Source organism: Nicotiana tabacum, chromosome 24 (assembly GCF_000715075.1).
Source record: "Nicotiana tabacum cultivar K326 chromosome 24, ASM71507v2, whole genome shotgun sequence".
NCBI lineage: Eukaryota > Viridiplantae > Streptophyta > Magnoliopsida > Solanales > Solanaceae > Nicotiana > Nicotiana tabacum.
In genome coordinates this window covers 65,909,741-65,923,959 of record NC_134103.1, presented here as the reverse complement: position 1 = coordinate 65,923,959, position 14,219 = coordinate 65,909,741, and positions in this window count along the sequence as shown.

Here is a 14,219-nt window from a genome sequence, read left to right as displayed (position 1 = left end):
TCCCAGTTTCGCACGCGATGGCGGACGCGATGGCCCAACTTCACTGCTAAGGTTGCATGCAGGATGATGTTTTCCTAGGTTGGATGCGACGCATCCAACCCTTCTTCCTCTAGCTAAACCACCTTTTCTTCATATTTTGCACTCCGAACACCTTAAATCGTCACACATAACTTAATTAGTCATCAAACCAATAATTACACCATGTTGGGCGTTTTAAAGATTAAATAACATCAAGAAGTGGTTAAAACATGGGTAAAGTAACATCAACACATATCGAAATATGCCAAACATCAGTGGTGTCAGTGGTGTCAATGTGAAGAACGTCACAGCAAGGCATGGCGTAGTTAATGATGATTTGTGTTCTGGTAAAATATTGTATATGTAATTTTTTTATTCTTTTTTTATTTATTTAACTGTATGTATTTGTGCGTCCACTAACCTTTTTAAAACTTTTTCAGCCCCCTTCGTAAATGAGCATGATCTTGGCTTGGATTCTAACTTTGAACTGTCTGCATCTGCAATTGATCAAATCACCGCCATTACACAACAAGAAAAATATAAGGACCCATCTCATGATGTTAACAAGTCTGGACCTACTCCGTTGCCATCAGGAATCCCTGCACAGATACGACCAGATATTGTTATTGAGTCTAATACTGCTCCACAGGATACGATTGTTGATGTTACTAATTCTAAAGTTAGTACGTATATGAGAGATTTTTGATAGTTTTTTTTATTTAAATAGTGATGCTGATATTGCTTTTATGTATTCAGCATCTCAGGTTGATGGTGTTGGTCAAGTGGATGTTGATGGCAGTAATGTGAATTTGCCTTCTGGTAATGTCTTCTATATATAACTTTTCATTCTTTTTTTAAAAAAAATCTTAACTTTGTATATTTGTTGATTCACTAGCATTTTCTAATTTAAGCTCCATGTCGACACGATGGTGAACTTGACTGGATTCTAATTTTGAATATACTGATTCTCAACTTGATCTAATTGCTTCCATTACATAAGGAGGGAGACGTAATGTAAATCAATATGGAAATGAACTGACAACTCTTGATGTAAATAAGTCTAAACCTGATCAGTCGGTATCAAGAACTGTTGTCCAGACACAAACAGATGTTGAAACAACTCCTGCAGTTTTCACACGGAGAAGGCGCCCTGCAGCTGTAAAACAGTCACCGTATAGGAATGACTGACAATCTGGTGTTAGTGCAGTTGGGGGATCCTCGAAGGTTATCAAAGGAAGATTTCCATTTGTAAATGACATTTCAGTGGCTACTGATTATAAGCTTACGACTGCATTCTCAAACTTTGTTGAAGCAAACATGCATTTGGGAGAGTGCGTATTTATTTTCATGTACTTTTGTTTTCATGTTTTCTTAATTTTTATTGATATATTTCTTATCCATATATTCTTTTATACGAAATAGGGAAGTGTATTTACCTGGTGATCAAAAGATGGACCCTTGTTTTGACTTTGAAGTTGAACAGATTGATGATAAGACGTTTTTCCATACATTAAACTATTCTGGCAGGCCATTATCTAGTTCGGTATGTGTACTGCTTTTTATTTTTGTTGTTGTATTAGTTCATGCATATTGTTAGTATTAGTCATGTTTTCTTACTCTCTTTTTTGCAGCACTTGAATATTATATTCTACTATCTTAGGAAGAAGGCGAAATATGAAATTAATATGCCAATCAAAGTCACAACTACAGATACTCTTTTTAATAATATCATTCAAAGAGTCCACACAGAATTTATAAAAGGTGGGAAACAAAATCATTTGATTGATAGATCAGACGATATCATGGAGTACATAAAAGGATTTAGGATGCATTGCAACACTCCATGGCACCAGGTTGATCATGTCCTCATTCCAATTAATTTGGCAGAAAAGTGGCATTGGATATTGGGGTGTGTATCATTCCATAAGAGATGTTTTTATGTATATGACTCGCTACGTAGTCTAAAGCACAATAAAGCTATTCAAAAGGTGGCAGAGGCATATAATGTGTCGATCCCCCTGTTTCTAGTTAGCATTGAATTTTATAACCAAAGAAGTTACATTGTAGTAGAAAATGGTCTGCACATGGGAAAGGACTTGACCGATCCATTTGAGATTGAACTGATTATAAATCTGCCAACACATCAAAATTCGTAAGAATAGTTACTTTTTTTTTTACTTTGTTTTCCTCATTCATATTAACATTTTTACTACTAATCGATTTTTATATTCTATTCATTTATTTTATTTCAGAGATTGTGGAGTATATCTTGCATGCTTTGCTGAGTACATTATTGAAGGTCTTCCAATGCTTGTTGCCAATTTTGATGTGGATAGTCTTCGAGCTAGGTTTGGTATACTGTTGTGGCACTATGGGAGGAACAAGCAGTTGCATGGCAAATCAAGTGAATCTGAGGCTCCAGTAGCAACAAAAAAGACTCGTGGAAAGAAGCGCAAGAAGTAGTATAGGTCTCTTTTTGCTTTTAGTTAATCGTAGCATGAAAACTTTGCAGGATTTTAATAGTTTTTAGTGAAGTATGGTATTTTGCATTATTAGATTGTAAAAATGCTAGATTTTAAAAGTGTGTTCTATGAATACAATTGTAATAGTACAATATGTTGATATAACTGTTTTAATATTGGAATCTATCTTCAATTTGTTTTAGTAGGCTTTTCTTAGGCTTCTTTAATAAAGTTATTGGTTTATTAGGAGTGCCTTTCGGAGATAAAATTTTTTCAGTACTTGAAGTCAAGCCATTAGTGCAGAACATGACTGTTACAGCAGCACTGTTAGTTCCTACTCCTACTGCCACTTGTAGGAGGAGGAGCATTGTTAGTTCGCTGTAATACACCAACATACGTTGTTTTTGGAAGTGTATTTTTAAGGGAGTTACGACGTTCAAAAAGAGGAACTATGTTGCTATATGGCTGAAGAACAGGGCGAGCATTGATTTGAATGAGAAGAAATATTTTTAGAAAGTGAACTGGTTAGTTGAATCTAAGAAATTCTGTGCAGATTTTGCATTGCTGCACAAGTTGTATTCTGCAAAGAATTTGGTTCGGGTATATTAGTGCAGTAGAACTATATACCAATCAGGTAAACAGATATACCATTTGGGTATCACGATGTATTTGAGTACCTTTTTTCCTGCAGCAACTAGATATAAATACTGGCATGATTTGCAAAGTGTGCCAATTTTGTTGAGGAAGTATGTATAAATATTGCATTTTTTGGTGCAGCACTTGTATTTCTGCACATATTTTTGGTTTATCCATATTAGTGCAATACAACTATATACCATTAAGATATACAAATATACCATTCGGGTATCACATTGTATTTGAGTACCATTTTGTTATACTTCAATATTGACATGAGTTGCAAAGTGTGCCCATTTTGTTGAGGAAGTATGTACATATGTTGTATTTTTTTGGTGCACCACTTGTATTTTTGCACATATTTTGGTTTAACCATATTAGTGCAATACAACTATATACCAATAAGGTATACAAATATACCATTCGGGTATCACATTGTATTTGAGTACCTTTTTGTTATACTTCAATATTGACATGAGTTGCACAGTGTGCCCATTTTATTAAGGAAGTATGTACGGATGTTGCATTTATTTTGGTTCACCACTTGTATTTCTACATATATTTTGGTTTAACCATATTAGTGCAATACAACTATATACCAATAAGGTATACAAATATATCATTTGGGTATCACTTTGTATTTGAGTACTTGATGATGTACAATAACTGCATGTTAATGGCTTCCAGTTTGTTATACTTCAATATTGACATGATCTGCAAAGCGTATCCATTTTGTTAATGATGTATGTGCAAATATTGCATTTGGAGCACCACTTCTATTTTTGCACATATTTTGATACCAATAAGGTATACAGATATACCAATAAGGTATACAGATATATCACTTGGGTATCACGTTATATTTTAGCACTTTTTTCCTGCAACAACTAGATATAAATGCATCCCACTTTTATATACAAAATTATAAAATAAACATATTCTTATTGAAAACACAAGTAGCCATATAAAATATTTGTCAAAAAGTAATTTGGCAAAGAATCACCATACCAAATATATGTCGAGTGCAAGGCATGCATTTTATTTCTTTGCAAATCAAATGATATGATTCTACGATATATGAGTTCTATAAAAATATTGAAGCATTATATCAATATCTCTTTGGAATATTTCGGCACGTTCTCCGGTTGTGTCCTTTTTTCCCGCATAGTGCAAATGTGTAACGACCCAGCCGGTCGTTTCGAGAGTTATAGCCCTGTTTCTCCCATTTTTACTTCTTTTATGCTTTACAACTGTATGATTTCTTACCGGGTTGGTTGATTCGGGTCCGGAGTGGTTTTGGAGTGAATTGAGACACTTAGTCTCTTAATTGGAAGCTTAAGTTGGAAAAAATTCGACCGAATATCTCCGTTAGGTGATTTTGGACTTAGGAGCGCGTCCAGAATGTGATTTGGAGGTCCGTAGTAGAATTAGGTTTGGATTGGCGAAAGTTGGAATTTTGACGACTTTGGCCGGCAGTGGAAATTTTGATATCAGGAACGGAATGGATTTTTGAAAGTTGGAAAAGGTTCGTGGTGTCATTTTTGACTTATGTGTAAAACTTGAGGTCAATCGGGCGTGGTTTGGTAGGTTTCGACGTTGTTTGTGAAATTCGGAAGTTTAAAAGTTCTTTAGACTTGAATCTGGGTGTAATTTGGTGTTTTGTTGTTGATTGTAGTGATTCGAATGTTCGACTCAGTTCGTATCGGGTTATAGGACCTGTTGGCATGTTTGGTTGAGGCCCCGAGGGCCTCGGGGTAATTTCGGGTGGTTAACAACTTGAATGGAGTTAAGGAAATGTAGCTGAAGCTGCTGCTACTGGTGTAACTGCACCTGCGGAGGGGGAACCGCAGGTGCAAGTCCGCAAAAGCGAATAAGGATCGCAGATGCGGTCAAGAAGGAGTTGGGCAGGAGTAGCAGGTGCGAAGATTTTCCCGCACCTGCGAGGGTCGCAGATGCAGGCAGCTGGGCGCAGGTGCGAAGGATGGCCGCAGGTGCGATGGATTCCCGCTCCTGCGATAGGCGCAGATGCAGTCTTGGGGCCGCAGGAGCGAGGTCAGAATTTTTAAGTAAAATCTGCACCTGCGATGGAATTTACGCAGGTGCGGCATCGTAGAAGCGACAAGAGGACTGCATGTGCAGTATTTCTGGGCAGAAAAACACCAGGTCGAGGGTTGGACTTTCATTTTCGACTTTGGACTTGAGAAAGCTCGGGAGAGAGGCAATATTTTGAGGATTTTCAAGAAAAATGTTGGGGTAAGTAATTCTAACCCGGATTAGTCTAAATTTCGTAAATCTATGGCTTTCTTCATCACCTAATTAGGGATTTGAGTTGGAAATTTGGCGGTTTAGGGCTTGGGAATTGGAGAGTGAACTTTGGGGTTTTGGAGGGGTAATTGAGGTCGAAATTTTATAAATTTGGTATGGTTAGAATCGTGAGTGAATGGGATTTCGGGTTTTGCGATTTTCGTCGGGTTTCGAGATGTGGGCCCGGGGGGCGGGTTGAGCCGATTTCGGATTTTGGGCTAGAGTTTAGTAGTTTTCTTGTGCAATATGGGTTAGTAGTTACTATCTGATATTGTTGTGAAATTTCTGGAAGATTCATATCTGTTTTACTTGAGCTCGAACCGATTTGACTTATACCACCGGATTTGAAAGCATGTTCACTCTTTACTGAAAACTTTTGAAACGATCTGTATTATTATAGTTCGTCACTTCTTCTCAGTTCTTTATTTAATTCTTTTACTTGCTAAGTTGGTTGTACTCATGCTACACCCTGCACTTCATGTGCAGATCCAGGTGTGTACGGTTCTGGCAGTCGCTGAGTTCGTGTGCGAGCTGATTATCGGAGACTTACGAGGTAGCTGCCGGCGTCCGCAGTCCTTGTTTCTCCTTTTGTATTATCTTTTCTCTCTTGTATTATCATTTGGCACAAACTGTAATAGACTCTGTTTCTAGATTGGTTGTTAGACGCTCATGACTTAGTGATACCCCGATGTCGGGCTATTTTCCGCACTTATGTTTTGTTTAGGTTTTACCCCCGTTTTTATGAAAAACTCCGATTATTTTAAATGTCTTAATTCATTTTTGTTAAATTTTGAAAGTGTTTTGGAAAGGTCGGCTTGCCTAATATCACGATAGGCGCCATCACGACGGGTTAGGTTTTGGGTCGTGACAAGTTGGTATCAGAGCCTAGGTTACATAGGTCTCACGAGTCATGAGCGGGTTTAGTAGAGTCTTGCGGATCGGTATGGAGACGTCTGTACTTATCTTCGAGAGGCTGCAGAACCCTTAGGAAACTCCACATTCTTGAATTCTTGTCGTGCGTATCTGTTGATTATTGTAAGTGAACATCTGTTGTTTCATTCTCTCCCATATGGTGAACACTCGTACTACCGGGCAGGATGGACAACCACTAGTACCCCCAGCTAGGGCCGCGAGAGGCCGAGGTCACGTTAGGGGCAGAGCCGCGGAGGTGCAGCCTGCACAACATCTGGGGCAGTACTTGCAGATCTACCAGTTGCCCCAGATCAGGACCAGATTCCAGTTATTGATGCACCAGCTCAGGCACTACCTGTGCCTATTGTGATTACAGGCCTTCGGGAGGCCTTAGCTCAGATTCTGACCGCGTGTATCAGTCTTGCTCATGCGGTCTCTGTTCTGGCCGTGGCAACCACTTCTCAGGCTGGGGGAGGTGCTCAGACTCCTGCTGCCCGCACACTAGAGCAGGTGGTATAGGGATTCCAAACACCGGGGGCACCACCAGCCGAGCCGGTTGCAGCTGCTCAGGACTATGTGGTTCCTGCTATGCCTGAGGATGAGCAACGTAGATTGGAGAGTTTTGGGAGACTCCAGCCTCCATCTTTTAGTGGTGTAGAGGGAAATGATGCATAAGGTTTCTTGGACAGTTGTCAGAGGATACTCCCTACAACAGGCATTCTGGAGACCAGTGGGGTCTCGTTCACTACCTTTCAGTTCTCTGGGGCTGCATTCAGTTAGTGTGAGGCTTACGAGAGGCGTAGGCCGGTCGGCGCAGTACCCCTTACTTAGCAACAATTCTCCATTAACTTTCTGGAGAAGTTCGTGCCTCAGTCCCGCAGAAAGGAGCTACGTAGACAGTTTGAGCAGCTTCGTCATGGTGATATGTTTGTGACGCAGTATGAGATGTGATTCTCGGAGTTGGCCCATCATGCTATCTGGTTGGTTCCCACAGACAGGGAGAGGATCAGGAGGTTTATAGATGGCCTCACTTATCAGCTGCTATTGCTTATGACCAGAGAGAGAGTGTTTGGTACTACTTTTGATGAGGTTGTCGACATTGCTCGTCAGATTGAGATGGTTCGCAGTCAGGAGAGGGTTGAGAGGGAGGCTAAGAGGCCTCGTGGACAGGGAGGATTTAGCGGTGTTTCTTCTGGGTGTCAGTTCCAGCACGGTAGAGGCCGTCCTTTCAGACATGCTCAGACGGCTCGTCCAGGTCACCGCGATGCATCATCTAACCATAGTTCTCACAGTTATCAGCAGGGTCGTTCATCTCTCTGTTCCCTCCCACCTCAGAGTTCGTCCCGTGCTCCATCGGGTCAGCGTTCATCTATGCTAGGTCCTTCTGCCAGTTATCCTGGTGCTCGGGGCTCCCTTCAGTTCCCCGCATCAACACCGTGGAGTTGTTATGAGTGTGAGGAGTTTGGTCACATGAGGAGAGAGTATCCCCGTATAGTGGGAGGTCCAGCTCCATAGAGGAGCCAGTCTACGTCATCAGGACCAGTCTCTCCACTACCCACTCAGCCAGCCCGGGGTGGAGCCCAGTCAGCTAGGGGTCGCCCGAGAGAGGGAGGCAGATCAGGGGGTGGCCATGCCCGTTTCTATGCCCTCCCTGCCATACCAGATGCCATTGCTTCAGATGTTATGATTACAGGTATTGTCTCAGTTTGCCACAGAGATGCCTCTATATTATTTGACCCTGGTTCCACTTATTCATATATTTTCTCGTATTTCGCGCATTTTCTAGATATGCCCTGTGAGTCTTTAGTTTCATTTGTTCATGTATCTACTCCTATGGGAGATACTATTATTGTGGACCGTGTATATCGTTCATGTGTGGTGACTATTTGGGGTCTAGAGACCAGAGTGGATCTTTTGTTGCTTAGTATGGTCGATTTTGATGTGATATTGGGTATGGATTGGTTGTCTCCACGTCATGCTGTTCTAGATTGTCACGCTAAGACTGTGACATTGGCGATGCCGGGGTTGCCGAGGGTTGAGTGGAGCGGTTCTATAAACTATGTTCCCAGTAGAGTGATTTCATACTTGAAGGCTCAGCGGATGGTTGAGAAGGGTTGTCTATCCTATTTGCCTTTTGTGAGGGATGTTAGTGCAGAGACTCCTGATATTGATTCTGTTCCGGTGGTGCGTGATTTTCCGGATGTGTTTCCTGTAAACCTGCCGGGCATGTCGCCTGACAAGGATATTGACTTCGGTATTGATTTGGTGCTGGGCACTCAGCTCATTTCTATTCCACCGTATCGTATGGCACCGACGGAGTTGAAGGAGTTGAAGGGACAACTTCAGGAACTCCTTGATAAGGGGTTTATTCGGCCTAGCGTGTCACCTTGGGGGTGCACCGATTCTATTTGTAAAGAAGAAAGATGGTTCTATGAGGATGTGCATTGACTACAGGCAGTTGAACAAGGTCAAGGTCAAGAACAAGTATCCTTTGCCACGTATTGATGATCTATTTGACCAGCTTCAGGGGGCGAGGGTGTTCTCCAAGATTGATTTGAGGTCATGGTATAACCAGCTGAAGATTCGGGATTCAGATATTCTTAAGACAGCTTTCAGGACCCGATATGGCCATTATGAGTTCCTTGTGATGTCTTTTGGGCTGACTAACGCCCCAGCAACGTTCATGCATTTGATGAACAATGTGTTTCATCCTTATTTGGACTCGTTCGTTATTGTATTCATTGATGATATCCTGGTGTACTCTCATAGCCAGGAGGAGCATGCCCAGCATCTGAGGATTGTGTTACAGAGATTGAGGGAGGAGAAGCTTTATGCAAAGATCTCCAAGTGTGAGTTTTGGCTCAGTTCAGTGGCATTCTTGGGGCACGTGGTATCCAGCGAGGGTATTCAGGTGGATCAGAAGAAGATAGAGGCGGTGCAGAGTTGGCCCAGATCGTCCTCAGCCACAGAGATTAGGAGCTTGGGTTTTTCATCTATTGCATCGCCCTTGACCAAATTGACCCAAAAGGGTGCTCCATTCAGGTGGTCGGATGAGTGCGAGGAGAGCTTTCAGAAGCTCAAGACTGCTTTGACCACGACTCCAATTCTAGTTCTACTATCAGCTTCTGGTTCTTACACAGTGTATTGTGATGCCTCGTGGATAGGTATTGGATGTGTTCTGATGCAGGAAGGTAGAGTGATTGCTTATGCTTCGCGCCAGTTGAAGACCCATGAGAAAAACTATCTTGTCCATGATCTTGAGTTAGCAACTATTGTTCACGCCTTGAAGATTTGGCAGCACTATCTGTACGGGGTTCATTGTGAGATTTACACTGATCATCGGAGTTTGCAATATCTTTTCAAACAGAAGGATCTTAACTTGCGTCAACGGAGGTGGTTGGAGCTTCTTAAGGACTATGATATCACCATTTTATACCATCCCGGGAAGGCCAATGTAGTGGCCGATGCCTTGAGTTGCCGGGCGGAGAGTTTGGGCAGTTTAGCATCTCTTCCAGCAGTAGAGAGACCCTTGGCACTGGATGTTCAGGCCTTAGCTATCCAGCTTGTCAGATTGGATATTTCGAAGCCCAGTCTGGTATTGGCTTGTGTGGTCTCTAGATCTTCTCTTTACGATCGTATCAGGGAACGTTAGTATGATAACCCCCATCTGCTCATCCTCCAGGGCAGGGTTCGGCGAGGTGATGCCAGAGATGTGACTATTGGTGATGATGGCATGTTGAGGATGCAGGGCCGGATATGTGTGCTCAATGTGGATATGTTTCAGGAGTTGATTCTTGAGGAGGCCCACAGCTCGCGGTATTCCATTCATCCGGCTGTCGCAAAGATGTACCAGGATTTGAGACAGCACTATTGGTGGAGAAGGATGAAGAAAGATATAGTTGGGTTTGTGGCTCGGTGTCTTAACTGTCAGTAGGTTAAGTATGAGCATCAGAGACCGGGTGGCTTGCTTCAGAGGTTAGAGATCCCAGAGTGGAAGTGGGAGCAGATCACTATGGATTTCGTAGTTGGGCTCCCACAGACTTCGAGGAAGTTCGATGTTATTTGGGTGATTGTGGATCAGCTGACCAAGTCCGCGCACTTCATTCCAGTTGGTACTACTTATTCTTCAGAGCGGTTGGCTGAGATTTACATCCGAGAGATTGTTTGCTTTCATGGTATCCCAATTTCCATCATTTCAGATAGAGGCACTCAGTTTACATCGCAGTTTTAGAGGGCCGTGCAGTGAGAGTTGGGTACTCAGGTTGAGTTGAGCACAACCTTTCACCCTCAGACGGACGGACAGTCCGAGCGCACTATCCAGATATTGGAGGACATGCTACGCGCTTGTGTCATTGATTTTGGGGGTTCATGGGACCAGTTTCTGCCACTCGTGGAGTTTGCATATAACAACAGTTATTAATCGAGCATTCAAATGGCTCCGTACGAGGCTTTATATGCGAGGCGATATAGATCTCCAGTGGGATGGTTTGAGTCGGGCGAGGCTAGGCTATTGGGCACTGACTTGGTCCAGGATGCATTAGATAAGGTAAAATTGATTCAGGAGCGACTTCGCACGGCGCAGTCTAGGCAGAAAAGATATGCTGACAGGAAGGTCCGTGATGTGTCTTTCATGGTCAGGGAGAAGGTTCTGCTGAAGGTATCACCCATGAAGGGTGTTATGAGGTTTGGGAAGAGAGGCAAGTTGAGCCCCCAGTTCATTGGGCCTTTTGAGGTACTTCAGAGGATAGGGGAGGTGGCTTACAAGCTTGCCTTGCCACCTAGCTTGTCGAGTGTGCATCCAGTATTTCATGTTTCTATGCTCCAGAAGTATATCGGCGATCCGTCCCATGTTTTGGATTTCAGCACGGTTCAGTTGGATGGTGATATGACTTATGATGTGGAGCCGGTGGCCATTTTGGAGCGGCAGGTTCAGAAGTTGAGGTCAAAGGATATAGCTTCAGTGAAGGTGCAGTGGAGAGGTCAGCCTATGGAAGAGGCCACTTGGGAGACCGAGCGGGAGATGCAGAGCATATATCCACACCTATTTGAGACTCCAGGTATGTTTCTAGACTCGTTCGAGGACGAACGTTTGTTTAAGAGAGGGAGGATGTAACGACCCGGCCGGTCGTTTCGAGAGTTATAGCCCTGTTTCCCCCATTTTTGCTTCTTTTATGCTTTACAACTGTATGATGTCTTACCGGGTTGGTTGGTTCGGGTCCGGAGTGATTTTGGAGTGAATTGAGACACGTAGTCTCTTAATTGGAAGCTTAAGTTGGAAAAAAGTTGACCGGATGTCGACTTGTATGTAAACGACCTCGGATTTAAATTTTGATGGTTCAATTAGCTTCGTTAGGTGATATTGGTCTTAGGAGCGCATCCGAAATGTGATTTGGAGGTCTGTAGTAGAATTAGGCTTGAATTGGCAAAAGTTAAAATTTTGGCGACTTTGGCCGGCAGTGAAAATTTTGAAATCGGGGTCGGAATGAATTTCCGGAAGTTGGAATAGGTTCGTGATCTCATTTTTGAATTGTGTGTAAAACTTGAGGTCAATCGGACGTGGTTTGTTAGGTTTCGGCGTAGTTTGTGGAATTCAAAAGTTTAGAAGTTCTTTAGGCTTGAATCCGGGTGTAGTTTGGTATTTTGAAGTTGATTGGAGTGATTCGAATGTTCAACTAAGTTCGTATCGGTTTATAGGACCTGTTGGCATGTTTGGTTGAGGCCCCGAGGGTCTCGGGGTGATTTCGGGTGGTTAACGGACTGAAGGGAGTTAAGAAAATGCAGCTGAAGCTGCTGCTACTGGTGTAACCACACCTGCGGAGTGGGAACCGCAGGTGTGAGTTTGCAGAAGCAAATAAAGAGCCACAGATGTGGCCAAGAAGGAGCTGGGCAGGAGCCGCAGGTGCGAATATTTTCCCGCACCTGCGAGGGTCGCAGATACGGGCAGCTGGGCGTAGGTGCGAAGGATGGCCGTAGGTGCGATGGATTCCTGCACCTGCGATAGGCGCAAATGCGGTCTTGGGGCTGCAGGAGCGAGGTCAGGATTTTTAAGTGAAATCTGCACCTGCGATGGAATTTTCGCAGGTGCGGCGTCGCAGAAGCGACAAGAGGACTCGCAGGTGCAGTATTTCTGGGTAGAAAAACACCAGCTCGAGGGTTGGACTTTCATTTTTCGACTTTGGACTTGAGAAAGCTCGGGAGAGAGACGATTTTTCGAGGATTTTCAAGGAAAACGTTGGGGTAAGTAATTCTAACCCAGATTAGTCTAAATTTCGTGAATCTATGGCTTTCTTCATCACCTAATTAGGGATTTGAGTTAGAAATTTGGGGTTTTAGGGCTTGGAAATTGGAGAGTGATCTTTGGGGTTTTGGAGAGGCAACTGAGGTCGGATTTTTATAAATTTGGTATGGTTAGACTCGTGAGTGAATGGGATTTCGGGTTTTGTGACTTTCATCGGGTTTCAAGACGTGGGCCCGGGAGGGGGGGTGAGCCGATTTCGGATTTTGGGCTAGAGTTTAGTAGTTTTCTTTTGGAATTGATCCTTTTAGCCAATATTGATTATCTCGTACTGTTTGTGGCTAGATTCAGGGCATTTGGAGGCCGATTTGAGAGGCAAGGGCATTTCAGAGTAGGATTTCTACGTTGTTGAGGTAAGTAACAGTCTTAAATCTGGTTTTGAAGGTATGAAACCCCGAGAATTGGTATAATGTGAATATTTGGAGGTGACGCATATGCTAGGTGACAGGTGTGCGAGCGTGCACCGTGAGGGATTGTGACTTGGTCCGTCCTGTGAGACTGTAAAGTCAAATAGCCATTGTTATTACTTGTTTTTCCTTGTCTTTGAGCAATTGACTGCCTTTCATGTTAGAAACCATGCTTAGGCCATATGATATTACTGTTGGGACCCGCAATGGTCGTATACATATTGAATTGACTGCTAATTGCTGTCTTGTACTCAGTCACAGTCTTACTTGTGTGTCATATCTCTGTTCCCTTTCATTTCTTGTTGATACTTGTTGTATTCTCTGTTTGGGTTAATTATTATGATATTCTGTGAGCCCGAGGGGTTGGAGAGGTTAGTGACTGAGATAGGGCCTGAGTGCCGAGCTGCGAGCTATGAGGTATATTGGATCGGGTTGTACGCCGCAACAAGCCTTCGGGCTATATAAATTTGGATCGGGTTGCATGCTGCAACAATATTGGATCAGGTTTTACGCCACAATAATATTGGATCGGGTTGCATGCCGCAACAATATTGGATCGGGCTGCGCGCCACAACAATATAGCGCTTGGGCTGAAGGAGCCCCTCCAGAGTTTGTACACCCCTAGTGAGCGTAGGTACCTATTGAGAGTGTGAATTGAGGGCTGAGAGCCGAGAGTGTGAGCTGTTGTGATAAGATGAGTGGCTGCTGCCTTGAGAGGCTGTACTTGCTTTTATTTATTGTTGCACTTAGTTGCTATCTGATGTTGTTGTGAAATTTCTGGAAGATTCATATCTGTTTTACTTGAGCTCGAACCGATTTGACTTATACCACCGAATTTGAAAGCATGTTCACTCTTTACTGAAAACTTTTGAAATGATCTGTATTATTATAGTTCGTCACTGCTTCTCAGTTCCTTATTTAATTCTGTTACTTGCTGAGTTGGTTGTACTCACGCTACACCCTGCACTTCATGTGTAGATCCAAGTGTGTACGGTTCTGGCGGTCGCTGAGTTCGCGTGCGAGCTGATTATCGGAGACTTACGAGGTAGCTGCCGGCATCCGCAGTCCTTGTTTCTCCTTTCGTATTATCTTTTCTCTCTTGTATTATCATTTGGCACAGACCGTAGTAGACTCTGTTTCTAGATTGGTTGTCTGATGCTCATGACTCAGTGACACCCCGATGTC